At 38.2% G+C, this 12,441-nt stretch overlaps 1 protein-coding gene and 1 pseudogene across 1 annotated transcript in view; both read left to right on the top strand.

The window, feature by feature from the left end:
- The window catches only part of SLC35F1 (solute carrier family 35 member F1), a 573,453-nt gene that overhangs the window by 45,462 nt on the left and 515,550 nt on the right, over positions 1–12,441 (top strand). The window lies entirely within an intron of this gene.
- LOC110197603 (YTH domain-containing family protein 1 pseudogene) lies at positions 6,640–8,227 on the top strand (annotated as a pseudogene).

Here is a 12,441-nt window from a genome sequence, read left to right as displayed (position 1 = left end):
GGTAAATATTAGCCATTTTAAAATCTAGAGACCTAGGAAGCAAGAGAAGTGATTTTAGAGGTAAGGGTTCAACTTTTGATAAATATAATAGAAAAGGTACTTGATAGTAGCAAAATCAATTCCCCTCTCTTCAGCTCATGCCTAATCCAGCTCCCATGTGTACAAAATGAAGGGGGTTGGATTAGATAATCTCTAAAGTCACTTCCAGTTTTAATGATTTTGTGAAATCCACCTGGATGAGGCCAGTGAATATTTTATGACAGAATTTTTGAGAGCCAAAATGATGTTTCAGAGAAAAATTCAAGAATGCAGTAAACTTTATTTTTGTTTATCCTATTTATTTGTATACATTTCTTGTCACTATTTTCCTGACATGGATAGGGGAGGGAGGGTGGTTTATGTAAGAATCTAGGCCTTGATCCTCTACCCTTTTCAATAACCTTGGTGAATATTTTAGAACAGTAAGCAAAGTTACACAGCAGTGAGTGATAAGGTTAGTGGCAGCCTCCATGAATAATTCTAAGGGGACTCGGAGCTAGAGGGGATAAATGGGGCATTAAAAAAGCTTAACAAGAGTAGCCCTGACAGCTGGGGGCCAGTCAGGGGCAGCAGAGAGTCACAAGCGTCCTTATATGTGCACTGGTGCTTCCAAATAGGTAGGTAGCTGATTACCAGATAGAGTAATCCAGCAAAAACCAGGTGAAGTCTGTGAGCTGAGCCATCCCTGGCAACCTAGAGCCAATCAAACCATAAGAAGGGAGATGGGGATGGGAGCCAGGGTCCCACATCCACAACAGAGAGGCAGACAAGTTCACCAAAAAAGCAGTCTGAATTAGGTCAAGATGAGAAATAAGGCAACTGAGGTATGGCGTGGTCAGACCATTGAGACTGGAGATACCTGTGCTGCTCTAGTCACATTTTGAAGGCCTCATTTGGCTTATACATCTCTCCCCATCCTCCATTCCCCCTTTCCCCCCCACCCCATTCAAGACCCACTGAAAATCCCTACAGGGATTGTATAGGAAGCCTTTTCCAGTTCCTCTTAATTCTAGGGCCTTCCCTGTCTTGATTATTTCCTATTTATCCTGTATATAGCTTGTTTTGTACATATTTGTTTGCTGGTTATCTCCCCATTAGATTGTGAACTCCTCAAATGCAGCAATTGTCTTTTGTCTCTCTTTATATACCCAGTGCTTAGTATTGTGCCCGGCACATAGTAGGTGCTTAATAAATGCTGACTGACATACTTCACAAAGGTTAACTCCACCAGGCCTTCATAGCTGGCCAGACTGACATAATAAAGCCCTTTTCTTTTGTGCTAGTTGCATTCAAAATGAAAGTGTTATTTAGAGAAGGGGAAAATAGATAGATAGATAGATAGATAGATAGATAGATAGATAGATAGATAGATAGACAGACAGATATAGATATGGACATATATAGACATGGAGATTCTGTGACACCAAGTTTCCTAAAAGAGCACCAGATATAGGGAGGTAGAATAATTTGCAAAAGAAGAACTAAAGAATCATAGATTCTTATGACTATACTAGATCTTGGAACTCCATTCCTCTTGTGGAGTTAGCATAAAGTTAGTAGATAGAGCTGGATTTGAAATCAGGAAGACCTGAGTTTGAATCATGCCTCAGAAAGCTTATTAGCTGTGTCATCCTGGAGAATTCACTTCACATTATCTTCATCTGTAAAATCAGGATGATAATAGCTCCTATCTCACAAACTTGTCCAGAGGATCAAATGAGCGGATATATGTAGAGCTGTTTACAAACCTTAAAGTACTACAGACATTTAACTATTATTATCTTGCAGATTAGGAAACCTGAAGCCCAGATGTAATCTAACTTACATTTGTGATTACTTTTCCTTTTACTATTGATTCAGGTCAGGAGCTTAAGCACCTTTAGGAGAAGCTGGCTTAGAGAAAAGTAAAGTTAGAAGCGGTAGTAGAAGGAAAAGTAGACTTGGCCCCAGAAGAGACACCTGAATTGGGTGACCTTGAGTACATTATTTTGCTTAGCCTCAGTTTCCTTACCTGTAAAATGGAAATAATAATAGTTTTAGCTACCTATCTCACAGTTTTGTGGTGTGGATCATGTAAAGTGTTTTATAGACCTTAAAGTGCTATACCAGGAAGAGCAATATGTCCTTAGCCATTGTTTTCCTTATAGAGTTGGAAGTGTATGGGGAACCTTAAACAGATTCCCTTGTTGCCCACAGCCCTGCAACTCCAATCCACAAAAGGTGGATGGAGGTGACAGACAAGGAAAGAGGCCAATGATCAGTTCATTTCTCCCTGGGCCCCAGTCTGTATGTGGCCAGCCTCTGATCTGATGATTGATATTTCTGAAGTCCTTGAAGAATCTCTGTTGTTGTTGTTGATGGTGGTGGTGGTGGTGGTGGTGGTGTGTGTGTGTGCGTGTGTGTGTAGGATTTTGCAAGGAATATCTTTCGATTGTCTTCTTAAAATGAATAGGCACCATAATAATAAAAAAAAAAAGATAGGAAAATGTAATTAGCAGAGTTTTTCTGTATTCATTGCTTCTGATCCCATGTCAGTCAGGGAGTGAGGATTACCATGGACGGTTAGGGTTAGAATGCTTTAATAGAGGGGCTCTTAATACCAAGAAGGACCAGGTGGACAACTGTTGCAAAATTTTGCTTGGTCTTTCAACATATTCTTAAATTCCAGTCTTTCTCTGTGTCATGGACCTCTTTGGCTGTTGAAACTTAATGGACTCATTCTCGAAATAATATTTTGTAGTCTATATTCATAATTGAAAGAGATGAAATTTCAGTTAGAGGTTAGTGAAGGTAAAGACGTAATTTTTTTCCCCAGCCATGCCTTTGAAGAAAGCCTTAGGACTGATAAAGTATAGTTTCAATCATAAGGAAAGCTTTAGAAATGTTATCCCTGTGTCTAATCTGCTTTTTGGCCACTAAAGCTGGCTTTACTTTTTTACCTTTAGATGCCTTTCACTTTACGCCTTAACATTCATTCATGTACTTCTTTAAAAAAATAAAAAGGTAATTTAAATTTACAAAAGCTCTTTAAGTTTTACATAGTACATTATTCATAATGAAAGGAGGCAGCCAGTGCAGTAGAAAAAAGTGTAAGCCCTGGAGTCAGAGACTCTTAGTTACCTCTATGTGATCTCAGCAAGGAATTTAATCCTGGGCAGTTTGCCCATCTATAAAATAAGGAGTTGGACTAGACATCCTCCTAGGTCCCTTCTAGCTCTACATCTGTGAGATTCTATTGTCCTGAGTTGGTAATATAAATATCACCATTCCCATGAGGACACTGAGACTCACAGAAGTAGACCAACTTTCTTCGGGTGACATAGCTAGTAAGTGTTGGAGCTGGGGTAGGAATTTCAAGACAAGTCAGTAGGCTTTCCACTCCACCACATTTCCCCCTCATAACTGAGGGCTGATTTGTACTTAACCTTTTTTTTTTTTCCTATTAGATATCTGATAGTAAAGCCATAACTATGAGGGGCAGAGGGGCATGGTGAGAGGCTGGGGATCCAGCATCTGAAAGAGTAGTTGGGAGTGGGCTAAGGCAGCAGCAGTGGTGGCACGGAAAACAATGTGGGTGGCACCGTTTCAGAGGCAGGTCTGCCAATGGGAGAGTTGTGATGGAAGCAGGTACAGATCATTTCCTGAAAAAACTCTCATATGCTAGGTTTTTTTTTTGTGGGGGTGGGTAGGTAGAGGGTTGAGTTGGAGAGACACTGTCTCTCTTAGAAGAATGATTCAGTAATACTGGGAGGTTTTTTTGGGGGCTAGATGAGGGCACTGGTTCTCATTGTACAATGTGGGAGGTTGGTATCCATCGTGTGTAGGGACTGCTATCATGTCCCAGAAGGGCACTACCATGGAGTCCCTCTGAGGCAAAGTTCCTGATAATTATAGTATATGGTATTTGTTGACTTGCTTTGAGCGATTCTAAAATTTCATCATTGTATACAGTTTGGCTTCTTTTGATGTTTTAAAATTAAAGTTTTGACTTGTTTGCTATGATGTTTAAATTAATTAAAAACAGGGCAGAAATATCCTTCTGATGTGTAAATTCCATACTGAAAAACAAAGGTGTTCCTGAAATAAAATGAAGGTTTTAGTACCTTAAGAGAAAAATCCTTACTTAGAATCAATTCTTTTTAGATTTAGATGCCTCAGGTAATGTGCGTGTGTGTGTGTGTGTGTGTGTGTGTGTGTGTGTGTGTGTGTGTGTGTGTGTAATGTTGGGAAATTTTGCTATTTTAAAATGTATTGAAGCAAATTAACTGCAGCAATTGTCTTTCTTCAAGGTAAATCCCATAGTGTTTTCATTGTTTTCTGCTTCTGTGATTAAGGCAAGAAACTTCATAGAATAGAAATTAGCCTCTCTGCAATTCCAGATCCCAAAGACCAAACCAAAGTTTTAAATCTCAGATCTTATTTAACTTGACTTAGAATTACGGGGCTACAAGATCCTAGTTCATCAGCTTCAGGGAGGTAACCTGAATCCCTTTTTTGGCAAAAGTATCCTATTTGATTTTGGAGATAATGCAACCTTTGGCTAATAATGTACCCAACAGAGCTCTCAACAAATACCTAATGATGATACAAGTTAGTCATGAGAAACAGAAGTATAGCAAGGAGTGAATTATTCATGTACTCATGAAGAATATTTGAGAAATATTTGGACAACCAAACATTTCCATTAAACACATATTTACTTAGGACCAACTATGTGCCAGGAATATTTACAAATATATATTGTTCAAGTGTTTGTTCATTTTGTTTGCTGGAGCCTTTTCAGGAAGTAAACATAGGTATTTTATGTGATTTCTTTTCCTCTGACATCTGGGAACATTGATCATTCTTGGAAAAGGGTAATAAAATGATTAAAAACTCCATAGATGGTATTGAGCTAGTTCCTAGGGGCTGGGTCAGGTAATTTTTTGTCATAAACATGGAACAGGAGGATTTGAGGTTTTGAAAGGGCAAGCTAAGGTTATCTTTCCCATTCAACCATTCAACTACATGTTTGTTCATGCATACCTCCTCTTATTTCCCTCTGCCTCCCTCACTTCCATTTAGCTTTAGTCAACAAAGATTTATTGAACCCCTGCAAAGTATCAGGCACTTCTATATATTGAGAACTGTTTGAAACCTGCCTTTAAGGAACTTATATTGCATTTAGGGAGATGAAATACAAACACACAAAAAAATAACAATTAAGGCACATAATCCTACACAGTTCTCTCTTCTATCTTGTTCACCTTTTTCTATGGATCAGTGTAATTCAACAAGCATTTTTATTCATTTCCTGTGTGCTTTTGCACTTAGTAGGTACTGGGACTATGAAGATGAAAAATACATTTCTGCTCTAAAGGAAGTTACACTCTAAAAGAGAAAAGACCCTAGCTTGTATAGGTAGCATCTATCCCCCTCCCAACTTTGACATAAGTCCCCTAGACAAGACTTCCTCAGATTTAAGCTACTTTGTGGATACATATCTTCCCCAAACCCTAGCTCATAAATCCCCAACCATTGTATTTACTTTTAGTAGTTATGCAGAGGACACAATTGGCTCAAAGAAAAAACACTCAATCTAATGGCAAAAAGGGAAAAGTAGTTGAAAAGTACTAATAAAACAGTTCCTCCATAAGTATGGGGTACACTGTCCCACAAACTTAAATACCATCAGTGGCAAAAGGGCACATGACTAAGGAACATGTTTGGAAAGACATGTGTAAGAACATATATGGCTAATACACATGTGTGTAGGGTTATACAGAAGAATAAATATGACATGAGTGGTGTGCATATGTCATACATACACGGAGTGGCACACGTAGGGAGTATGTGTGGTTAGGCCATTCATATAGAAGGGTACAGATATAGGGAATGTGAACTCCTACTTGTATTTTATAGGGATACAAATATGTACCTGAGTGCATATATACCTGTAGGCACATATATACACATGTGTATATAAACACATGCACGTATGTATACACACATAGAGATATAATATATTCTATATGCCACTCCGTGTGCTGCTCCACGTATGTGCATACACATATGATATATTGTATATCCATATGTATATGTGTACACATACATGCACATGTGTCCTTATATGCATACAGACACACATGTAGAGTGGACCACATCAAGTCATCTTTCATTTACAAATAAGTCATATAGGATCATAGATTCCTAAATATAGAACTGCAGAGAACCCTAAGGACCATTTAGTCCAACCTCATTTTACAGATCAAGAAACTGAGTGCCAGAGATGTTGAAAGACTTGCTCAGTGTCAAAAAAACCAAAAAGTAGCAAGTGAACCACCCCCCAGAGCCCCAGTGGTACAGGCCCTCAGTGTCGTGCCACCCTTAGCTACACTATGTGGACCCAGCCCCAACTGCCCCCCTGCCTCCCAGACTAGGCAAGCCCTTCCCCTCTCTCCTCTCCCTCCTTCCTTCCCTCTTCCCACCCCTGGGTCAAGGTTCATGAATTATGTTGGCTACCAACACAGACCCTCAGTACAAAATGGTTCATTGCATCAGAAGGATAGAGTGCATGACAGTGACCTTGAACCCTCCCTTTCTGGACAGTCAAATTAGGATAATAACTATCCCTCAATGACTGATCCCTACCTTTCCAGTTACTATCCACCATCTATTGGATTTCCTTACTCATGGAAGCACCATGATCTGCTGGTGGTGATGTACTTACTCCATATCTCACCTATGGACAGCTATGGACAGCTTAGTAATGGAGGCTATCATTCCATGTATGATTTTGGTTTTGAACAACTGGGGGTCTGGGAAACAATATCTATCAACACAGGTTTAATTTTTTTCTACAAAACCCTGCATTTTCAACATGGGGAGCAAGTGGATCCCAAGGACAACAAGCTCAAAGTTCAGGTTATGGAAACAGTTATAGCTACCCACTCAGTTCTTTGGGTAGTACTATTGTTTTTGGACAGAGAGAAGTTCATAATGACACTTTAAATAAAGCACCTGGAATGAACAGCATTGAGCAGGGAGTGGTTGGACTTGAGATTGATGGAGATGTGACAACATCTGCAGTTAAGATGATAGGATCTGTTAACAGTGCTGTAATAACTGGTGTTCTTTATGGTGATGGTAGATCAAGCGTAGACTTACCAGTTTCAAAACCAAAGTCTTGGGCTGCCGTTGCCAGCAAATCTGCAAAATCAAAACCTAAAATAATAACAAAAAGTAGACTTACAATTGGAGGTGCTTTACCTCTACCACCTATAAAATATAATATGGACACTGGTACTTGGGATAATAAGGGGCCTGAGAGCAAGGCTCCCACTCCCCAAGATTCCATCTCCTCAGTCTCTCCCACGGCCACAACAACAGACTATTCAACCTATTCCAACTTGGCCTTCTCGTTTGGCCTAGACACAATATCAGAACCCTCACAACTACCCTCAAAACCACTGGGGACCCCATGGAAACCAAAATGAAGCTTTTGGACCAAGTGGTAGCAATAGCAACTCTACTGGAAATGGCCAAACTAATTCTGTTCCAAGTGGAGAATCACATCCTGCCCTTGAAAAACTGAAAGCTACCCATAGAATTTGATTGGAGCCTTAAAAATGGATGTGTTCATACTAAAGAGTTATTCTGAGGAAGATACTTATCCTTCCATTAAATACTCCATGTGGCATGGAACATGGAAACAAACATTTAGACAGTGCTTTCCATTCTATGAACAGTAAGGGTCCTGTCTGTTTGCTCTTCAGTGTCAGTGGTGGTGGACATTTTTGTAGAGTAGTAGAGATGAAGTCACCTGCGGAATGTGGCACTAGTGCTGGTGTCTGGTCTCAGGACAAATGGAAGAGAAATTTTGATGTCAAGTGGATCTTTGTCAAGGATGTGCCCAACTACCAATCTGAAACATCAGGCTGGAGAATAATAGCAACAAACTAGTTACAATCTACCTTAACACATAGGAGGTACCCTTAGAAAAAGCTAAACAAATGCTTACAATTATTTCCACTTACAAGCACACAACCTCCATCGTTGATGACGTTTCTCGTTATGAAAAGTGCCAAGAAGGAGAAGTAGTGCACAAATATAAGAAAACTGGGGTCCATGAGCAAGCAAAGTGTGACATGCTGGTGATGTAGTACAGTCATTCATGTGTGATTCTCTCCAATCTCCAGGCTTAATTTTTCAGAAACAGCAGAATCAAAACAAACAATAAGAACCAAGATAAACTAGAATTGTTCACAAATTTAACTATGAAAAAAAATATTGGTGCTAGGCATCTGGACTGACTAAGGCTTTCAGCTCCAATGTAACTTCTTCTTGTGCAGGGGAAATTAAGTTGTTGTACCTTCAATTACTTTGTAGCTTTATTTTTGGCCCACGTGGATCTGTATTAATTTGTATTTTTCTAAGTACAATGCTCTAGAACTCATGAATAAAGCTGTATTTTTTAAGTCAGCTATTGATCAGACTGACCTAATAAACTATGAGACAAGCATCCTTAAAAACATAGAAAAGACAAGCCTAATGCTTCCCAAATAGTTTTGGCCAAAATTATGTTCCTTTTCTTATATTCACAGTAATTTTATATATCTATAAATATGAGCCTTCATGTACTCCCCCCTTTTATGGTTTTATAGCAAATATAAGAAACCATGCATTGTTTTGTCATGTAAGACATTCTATTAAAATACGTTCTCTTAAAAATACTGAAATCAAAAGGTAAATTAGATTACTTTGAGCAAATGTTATGCCATTTATTTTGTCTGTGATTATACTTCTAAAAAGCCAGAATTGTCAGTTTGATTTTCTACTAAATGGGGAAAAATTAAATTTAAAATTTTCAGATGCTGTGGAAAATTGTTTTGATATCTTTAACAAAAACAAAAGAATCCCTTTCAAGTTCTGTTAACCAGAGCTTTTTGAATGCATTTATTATATCATATCCTGCAGAGAATATTACTTTCACTCAACCATAACTGCTTTATTGTTTATATAGCTTAACAATGATGATGATGTGATGCTATTAACATGCAGGGTTTTTGAAAATGTGTTTAAAGCCTGGTTTAGCTTTCAGGTATTCTTAGTTTATTGCAGACATTTAAAATTTCCCCCTTATCCCTTACTCAAGAATCCTAATGCCATTTTAAGTTTTTATACCAATAATGCTGAGCTTTAATGTAGTAACTAAAAGAATGGAAAGTATGACGAATTATGCCTCAGATGTTTAAAATGGGCATATATATCTATATATATCTAATTTATTTTTCTGTTGAATGAGTGAAAGAAAAACTTTTAAAAACTCAAAAAAGTAGCAAGTGGCTAGGCTTTGAACCAAGGTCCTCTGACTCCAGACACAGAACCTTTTCTATTATACGATATTATCCTCATAGTACAATGTGATAGTAAAGGAGGCTAGACACTTTAGTCTAAAACAGACTGTCAAATGCTGCATCCACAAAACTCCCAGAACCTAGCCAGAACCAGATTAAAATGTAATTAGGAAATATTTAACAAAATAAATAAAATTACAATAAAACATAGGTAGTGTTAACATGTGGGGTTTTTTAAAGTCAGTATGTGGCCTACAGAAATCCAATTTGAAGGTGGAAAGATCACTTTCAACTTGAGGATGGGGAATGGTCTTCTCACAAAGGTAACACCTGACCAGAGCCTTGAAGTAGGGAATAATTTCCTGTCCTTTAAAAAATAAAGTCATTGGCTGCTGAGTTAGATAGAAAACAAGAGGAAGATGTAGGTGGTTCATGCTAAGATTATGTTTGAACTGAGGATATCTGGGTCACATGAGCAACAAGATGGTGGACTATATGTTTTCTCTGACCCCCATGACCTCTCAAACCTCTCAAAAACAGAAATTATACATAAAAGATAAAGAAACTTAAGCTGTTTCCATGGTCTATAACACCAAGAATTCAAAAGAGGGTTTAAAAAATACTCAAAACCCAGAAACTGACCTTCCCTGACCCTGAGCTCACTCAGCACCCCTCCCACACCTCGAATGCTATGGGTAATGAAGCTTCCCTAGCAGACCCAAGGATATGACAGGCAATACTCACACATACAACCTGGATGAGGCCTGGGGGTTTTGGTAACTTAGAAATCTGTTTATCTAGGAAGGGAGGGAGGGAGTTGAAACCCCAGAGGGGCAACTGGCACCTGGAGGAGTGGGAGAGCATGGACCCAAAGAGATTTCTAGGTAAATGTAGAAGAAGAGTGTCTTCTCTGACACCTGCAATAATTTGCATTGTCCTGAGAGAGAGCCACAGTGGAAAAGGAGAATCCAAGACAGTGGCAGAAAATGCCTGGAGGGAAAAACCTAGAATGGATATCTTGGAATCATTGATTGTATAAAAATACGCAGAAAAGTAGTAGACCAAATGATTATAGTGGTCATGAATGTCAGCTCCTTGAGGGCCAGAACTACTGGCATATAGTAAGTACTTAATTGCTTTTTGACTAACTGATTAATTACACACACACACACACACACACACACACACACAAGCATGTAATATACCTATGTACACATACACATACATATAATGTACCTATATACACACACATATAATATACATATACACACACAAAACACACACAGATATATACATATATACACACATATACACATATATACATACACACATTTTATACATATATAAATGAATGAGTATATATTAGCTATATCCAGCTGTATATAATTATCTTTCTATACAGTATGTATATATATATATATACATATACATATGTATACATATATATACATATATAATGTGTATGTACATATATATGTCTATCATTTTGCATGTATATAGGCATTCAGTAAATATTATTTATTGATTAGATATAACATGATCTGTTTTATTTCAAACTTTGGAAAATGTATTGATTCTATAATATGAGGATTAATGATCATGGCAGAGTAAAGGATTCAGGTAAGCTAACTAGGTTTTACAGCTTCTCAGTTTTAACAAATAATTAATTTTGAACTTTTGAGTTGAGATTCTCATTCAGGCATAGCCCTTTTCACCTTTTGCTTGTGATTATGCCTTCTGAAACTTCCCAAGTGGTTGCAGTAATCTTTAAGGTATAAATTCTTGCATAAAAAGTAACCGTATCTGTACTTGGAAGATTTGGTGGGTAAAGGGCAAAATTAAAAAATTCTCATGTCACCAGGTCACTTGGCAGAATTTCCAGGGGCTGGAGACTACTGCTGTACAACTCCCCCTATCCCATTCCCCTAGAATTTGCAATCTGGCAAGTGCCAGATTTCTCCCTGGAGTGGTCCAGTCCTGGATACTGAGGTATAGCACAGCTGTACCCTGTAGGCATGAGTTGATAAGATTAGATTTTGTTCAGATTCTAGCTCCAGGAGAAAGTCTGTTTTTCCCTGGTCTGTACCATTTTTAGTAAGGAGGTATGGATAAAAGTGGCTCTATTTCCAAATAAGACCTTATAGACGGTAACTATTCTTTATCATCCTGTTTGAACAAATAAAAGTTTGCTACCTTTGTTGGAGTAAACAGCAAATGTTCGAAATTGTCACTTTCTAAAAATAAAAATCCCAGTTTCTCCTTCCCATCCCTTGGGCCTTCAAACTTGAAAATGAGTGAAAACATGTTTTTGGTATTGCAGTAATTGAGAAGAATCTCTGCTGCCCTTTGCAGTTGATGTCATGTTTATTAAAGCTGTCATGTCTTTCACAGAGGGCTATAATAGGAAAGGCTTCCCTTCCAGAAAGTAATGAATTAATATGAGACTCTTTTGTATGGAAAGACATTTTGTATTTTGGGGGGAAAACATTGAGATGAGTTGATAAGCATTTATGATAGTTCCTGGAAAGTAAATCTTTGAAATGATGAGAGTTTTCGGAGTGAGCATTTAGGTGGGAGCCAAGGATAGGTCAAGGTTCTAGGAGAGGGGAAGGGGTAAAAAGCCTAAATATCTTTTGAGGACCACAGAATATCTTTAACTCCATTCACAGCCTCAGTTGTTACACAGATGCTAACATGATCTGCTTCTTCCTAAGACTCCTCTTTCCCAGTGACCAGACTTTTCCTTACCTCTGCTTTAAAGCAGAAAAGTAGGATAGGTGTGTATCCCCCTTCATTCTACACTAATCACTCCCTCCTCACCCTGATAACACTCTCTTCTCTGCTCTTGATTTATTAATTTTTGAGAAAAAGGGATAGGAGGAGAGGGTGAAGTAGGAGGGATGTTCCAAAGGACTTTGTATCTGCTTAGAAGTGTGTGAGCTGAATAATGCCTCAAGAATAGAATGTTTTCCCCTTTTCTCGTTCCCTGACCCCAAGAACCAACTGTGTCTTTTATTTTTTTTATTAATTTATTTTGATTTATCAACAATCACTTCCATATGCTTTT

Source organism: Phascolarctos cinereus, unplaced genomic scaffold, assembly GCF_003287225.1.
Source record: "Phascolarctos cinereus isolate Bilbo 61053 unplaced genomic scaffold, phaCin_HiC Scaffold_5;HRSCAF=322, whole genome shotgun sequence".
In the NCBI taxonomy this organism is placed as follows: Eukaryota; Metazoa; Chordata; class Mammalia; order Diprotodontia; family Phascolarctidae; genus Phascolarctos; species Phascolarctos cinereus.
The sequence above is the reverse complement of the archived record's forward strand: the minus strand, read 5'-3'. Positions and strand labels throughout refer to the sequence as shown.